Source organism: Erinaceus europaeus, chromosome X (genome assembly GCF_950295315.1).
Source record: "Erinaceus europaeus chromosome X, mEriEur2.1, whole genome shotgun sequence".
Classification (NCBI taxonomy): Eukaryota; Metazoa; Chordata; class Mammalia; order Eulipotyphla; family Erinaceidae; genus Erinaceus; species Erinaceus europaeus.
The window spans coordinates 57455972-57462553 of record NC_080185.1 but is presented as its reverse complement, the minus strand read 5'-3'; positions in this window follow the sequence as shown (position 1 = coordinate 57462553).

Here is a 6582-nt window from a genome sequence, read left to right as displayed (position 1 = left end):
TTCACCTCAGAATGTATCCAGAGACTTCACGTGTGGAATGACAACCCTTCAGCTTCATTACTTGGGTGAGACCTTTCCTTTTATAGTACACTCTAATTTCATCTCAGGTAGTTCACTTTCTAACAAAGTCCCATAACCTAGACATACAACAGTTTCTGTGAGAGAGAGCTTATGTTCACACGTATCCATAAACTACTGCAAAATATATACCTGAAAGCAGGATTACACTGGAGTTTGCAGTGAGTACCTCCCTAACACTTCCTCTCCACTATTCCAAACTTGGGATCCATGATTGCTCAACAAATTGTTTGGCTTTGTATGTTAACTCTCTTTTCAATCACCAGGTTCCAGATGCCACCAGGATGCTGGCTAGGCTTCCCGGATTGAAGACCCCACCAATGTGTCCTGGAGCTCAGATTCCCCAGAGACACACCTTACTAGGGAAAGAGAGAGGCAGACTGGGAGTATGGACCGACCAGTCAACGCCCATGTTCAGCGGGGAAGCAATTACAGAAGCCAGACCCTCTACCTTCTGCAACCCTCAACGACCCTGGGTCCATGCTCCCAGAGGGCTAGAGAATGGGAAGGCTATCATGGGAGAGGGTGGGTTATGGGGATTGGGTGGTGGGAATTGTGTGGAGTTGTACCCCTCCTACCTTATGCCTTTGTTCACTAATCCTTTCTTAAATAAAAAATTTAAAAAAAAAAAGTGGTATTTATAGTAAAAAAAAAAAAAACTAGTATAGTCATGGTCTATTTGGAATATAACTAAAATAGAACTACTAACTATCTATAAAACAAGACACCCCAATTCTTCATTCGAACTATTCCAGTCTTTAGGTTCTTAATTATTCAACAATTTGTATGGCTCTATATGTTAACTCTATTTTCAGCCACCAAGTTCCAGATGCTAACATGATGCCAACCAGACTTCACTGGGCAGACCACCCCACCAGTGTGTACTGTATCCCTGCTTCCCCAGAGCCCCACCCCACTAGGGAAAGAGAGAGGCTGGGAGTATGGATCAACCTATCAATGCCCATGTTCAGCAGGGAAACAATTACATAAGCCAGACCTTCCACCTTCTGCACCCCATAATGACCTTGGGTCCATATTCCCAGAGGATTAAAGACCTGATCCTATGGTTTTTGTCAGTGTTTCCTTTTTATAAATATATTTTTTTAAGTTGCTATGAGTTGTTCATTGCAATGTCCCTGTACTAATAACTGCAGGCTCATGGGGTTTAAGGAATAAGTTTATGTGATATTCAAATGAGGATTTCACAACTTCAAAAAGAATAATAACTCCCAGCACCATATTGGATTCTGGTGGAAATGGAACAAGAACATCATGAGGACAGGTGGGCAAAATATTCCAACTGCATACCATGAACTGGCTACTGTCAGACCTACCAAATCTTAAGGTAAAATGGAGCCAACAACAGGCTATGAGAAAGTAGTGACAAATCTAGCAAAAGGAAGACAAGAGGACATTGTGGCTATATAAGCAAGTGGCTCAGATTTCTGTGTCACCAATACTATTTTATTGGCCACACTTTTAAAAATATTTTATTTTTATTTATAAAAAGGAAACACTGACAAAACTATAGGATAAGAGGGGTATAACTCCACACAATTCCCACCACCAGAACTCTGCATCTCATCCCCTCCCCTGATAGCTTTCCTAATCTTTAACCTACTCTGGGACCCAAGGTTATTGTGGGATGCAGAAGGTGGAAGGTCTGGCTTCTGTAATTGCTTCCCTGCTGAACATGATCATTGACTGGTTGATCCATATTCCTAGTCTGCCTCTCTCTTTCCCTAGAGGGGTGGGGTTCTGGGGAATAGGAGCTCCAGGACACATTGGTGGGGTTGTCTGTCCGGGGAAGTCTGGTTGGCATTATGCTAGTATCTGGAACCTGATGAGTGAAAAGAGAGTTAAAATACAAAGCCAAACAAATTGTTGATTAATCATGAACCTAAAGGCTGGGATAGTGCAGATGAAGAATTGGGGAGGGGGTCTCTGTTTTGTAGATAGCTAGTAGGCATATTTTGGTTATATTCCAAAAGGGCTGTGGCTATACTATTTTTTTTCTTTTTTTTTTCCCTGAGCCTGAAAGATGATATGCAGGTGGATCCAAGTTATTGTCTGGGGAGATGATGTCATGGCTATAAAAAGGACCAGAAAGCTGGATCAGGGAAGAGAGTAGCTCCCAAATGTGGGAAAGGTGTATAAATATTGTTGACTGTAAACTCCATCGATTTGATCTTATCTGGGGCCATATTCAGTTTAGGAACCTCTGTGACATCTGCATTCCTATAGATCTGAGTTCACATTCTGTGGTCATGAGTGGGAACATTCCAAGTGGCTCCAATTTCAGGACCCATCTTCCTCAGATGGAACATAAAGTATGTTGTCCATCCTCCCTTCAGAGGATGGAACATTCTCTACCATTGTTGATCCAAGTTGAGGGCAGGTCCTATGAGGGCCCACAAAGGGGTCTATTTTGTTGTTCCTGATAGAGATTACCAGTAACAATGGAGAGAGGGATTTATTCGAGGTCTAGGACTATCATGTCTGTTTGGGAATCTAAGGACTCCCCTATTAGGGCACAAGCTGATGGGGTGGCCTGATAGTGACTAAAGAGTCATCATTAAAGTATGCTAGTCTCTTGCCCTTATTCAAGTTTTTCAGTCCTTGCTTTGATAAGGTCAGCTTTGGAGTGAGTGAGAGAACTATAATAGGAAGTAGGTGAGGAGGGCATCTAAGTCTCAGTAGACACTGTTTCATTATGAACTTTATACTGACTCACTGCAGACTATTGTGTACTTTTGCTTTCAGGTATATATTTTGCCCTAAGTTATGGATATATGTGAACATATGTTCTATCTCATGGGACCTGGTCTATATCTAGGTTTTGGGACTTTGTTAGGAAGTGAACCACCTGAAATGGAATTAGAGAATCCTATGAAAAGAAAGGTCTCACCCGGGTAATGAGGCTGAAGGGGTGACATTCCATGCCTGACATCTCTGGACACAGTCTGAAGTGAAGTATGCTGAGGTGGTACTCATTGCGTTGATTAGGTTGGGATCGGCGGATGCAATATCATTTGGCATGAATTGAAAGAAGCATGCAGTAAAATGAGCCCCAGCCTAGAGGTTCCAGGACTGGGGGAAATATAGGCTCTATAGAGGAAGCAGGAGGCTCCTGCTGTCTTAGGGTTTAAGAAGGCAATAGATAGCCATTGCTATAATCACATCTTCTTAATGCTCACATTGAATATGGGAGCATTCCTTATGACTCACTAACAAAGGAGGGAAAAAGTGTGAACTTGGTCCATGTGCTACACTGAGTGGTATTATAAGCTGAAAATGAATGACAGCTGTACCATAGCCCCACTCATGATGACCCTGAATGAAAATGAGGACTAACTACAAAAGGGTATTCTAGCTAAACCTATCTCTGACCCTACATTACAGCTCTCCTCCTTGTGCCTATTCTTGCTTCCTTCCTTTTCTTTCTAGAAGTGTTGATTCAAAGGTAACTTCTTAGTTAACATCCTGCTTACTAATGCCAACTCAATGTCTGTCTGCTTCGTACCACAATGGCCCCATTTTAAACAAATATACCTTTAAAAACATTTTATTTTTGTTTCTCAATTTTATTACCTCTTTGTATATATTACGAATACTAACACTCTCACGTGTTACAATTATTTTATCCTTTTCCCTTTTAACTTCCTTTGCAGCACCTTTTTCAAAACAAAAAAATCCAGTTGTTTTTTATTTAAATTCCATCTTTTAATCTTACTCTATATCTCCCAAAAGATGAGTTTGATATACAGACATTATGGTGAAATGATAACCATGATATATCAAATTAGAACATTTACTAAACTTTGCTGACTATAGAATTTACTAAACATCTTTTAGAGTTCAGATTCAGTAAGTCTAGGGTGAGTCCATGAATATATATAATATATATATTTATGCATATATAAAATATATGTATATTTTAATTAATTGATTAATTTTTATCATTTTATTGGGGGTTAATGGTCTACAGTGCAGTTATTTACACATAGATACTATTTCTCATCTTCCTATGATCGGTGTCTACAAAATGCTCTTAACCCCAACTTAGGTCCTTTTCCACCATCTTGAACTAGGGTCCCAATCCTCCTACCTCCCACCCCAACCCATCTCCTCTTCTCTTCCCCTGCTTCACCAGAACACTGCTCAGCTCTGATTTATGGTGATTTTGTGGACTGAAACTGGGACCTCAGAGCCTCAGACATGAGAGTTTGTTTGCATAAGAATTATGCTGTTTTTCTAACCCTGGAATTTATATTTAGAAAACAAACAGTCAAGGTAATTCTGTGATCAGATTTGTTTGGGTGTGAAATATCACTTCATTTTTGCAAAGAAATAAGGGGAAGAGGCGTGTCAATTGGGCTTGTGTGCACACAAGTTTGTATACATACAGAAAAGTGTGTGAGGATACATGCCAAATTAATGGTGATTCTTTCCAAATGCACAGAACTGGAAGAAGTAAGTGGATTGTATCTTTACATAATTTTGCTATTCTCATTACCACTAGCGTGATTTATGACATTTTTAAAAAATCCAGTAAAATGTTATCATAATGTTCAAATTCCCTTCTTTTTTCTTTAAAGAGAATGAAACAAATAAGAAAAAGCAGCATTCAGAAAAGGTGGATTGGCTAAGCATTTCCTGGAAGCTCCAAGATGGCACCAGGGATTTTCCCTCTGTTAGGGCAGCTAAATTTGGCTAATTGTGTGTAAGGTTTACACTTTCATGACCGGGAAACAGTTAACAGAGTTTCTGTGTTGTTAAAAATGTTGGTTCACACCAAAAATAGTTTATACAGGTTGTGTAACAGCTGCTGTTGCAATTATGTCTAATGGAAGATTTTGATTCACACCAAAAACACTTACATGTGTTTTGAGTGGCTAAAACCCCTGGTTTCCTAGGAACTAACTATACAAATCTCCCCTGGGGACTTTGAAATCATCTTTCTTACTTTTGCCTGGTTCACTGCCTTGGAAACATTCAAAACAGATTTCCGATCTGCTTCTAGGCACTGGGCTTTTGAGTTTGCCTTGTCCTTTTTTATTTAGAAAAAATGTTTTTCTTATTATACATGTAATTACATGCTCACTCTAGAAAATTTGCAAAAGACAGCAAAGTATACATCGCTTCCTGGACTTTGGGGTAAGACCAAATGTAGGATCTGTTTTCATTAGAAAAGTGCAAGAAGAGCAGAAAAAGACCCACTCATACCTCTACCACTCAGAGGCAACCACCACTTGACATACTACCTTACAATTTTGTTTCCACACACACTTTTTTTAAAAAATATAATTGAGTTCATCCTGGACGTCTAACTTCATATATAGTTTCCATCATGAAATTTGATCTAAGAAATTTCCCAAAACTATAATTTTATAACAGTTCATTTTTATAGACATACTCTGACTGCCTATATTCCCCTTTAACTAAATCTTTTAATTGCTTCTAATGTCCTGACATTTTAAGTGACAGAACAGTTAAGCTTATATCTTTAGGAGTAAGACTGAGTTTCAAGGCATCACCCATTTCTAATGCTAATAATGGCACTAAGAGCTGTACTTCAATAAGAGATTTGGAAAATTTATTTACATGGCAAAGAAGGAGAGAGAGAGAAAGAGAGAGAGAGAAACCAGAGCATCACTCTGGTACACCCAATGCTGTGGATTGAATTCACACCTCATTCTTGAGAGTCCAGCACCTTATCCACTGCACCACCTCCCAAGTCCAGAAATTAAGAACTGTTTACCTTGTTGCTTACAGAGTAAATACTAGAAAACTGTAAACCCATTAAATAACAACCCATTCTATTGGAAACAAGGGACAAGGAAATAAATGAAATCATAATTCCCATGACAGAAAAGACTAATGGGATATTTTAAAGCCCAAATATATTGATACTTCTAGAAGACCAATAACAATAACATCTTCTATTTAGTCCAGACACTTATATATCTATTTCTGCATTGTGCTTGGTTTTCATCTGGAGTATTTAGTAAATCTTTTCCATTCTGTTTATACTGGCAAAACTCTCTCATATGGAGAACGGCCAAAGATACCTTGCCTAGTTGAGCTATGTGTTGCTAGCTGAGCTAATGCCATAAAAGAGATTTCACTATAATTGGAATTTTTTGTTTCTTTAAATCATGCTGGCAGTTTAACCAGGACTCAAAACCTATGAGGTTTGGAAGGACATGTGTTTCCTCCATTTTAATTTCACATTCCTTCAGATACTTCTCAAAAAATAAATTGTAGTTGCTTTAAAATACTCCAGAAAAAAAAACAGGGCTGTGTGAATAAATATATGAATCAAGAGTAGTAAGATATTAACATATTGTAATTAGGAGATGATATACATTATATTATTTGCTCTGCTCTTGAGTATTTTAAAAACTTCCCAGAATAAATGTGTGCATTTCTGTGTCTCTCTGTGTGTCTGTTCAAGAGACTAGAAAGATAGAATGAATACTGTAAGGAACTTAGTATTGAAAA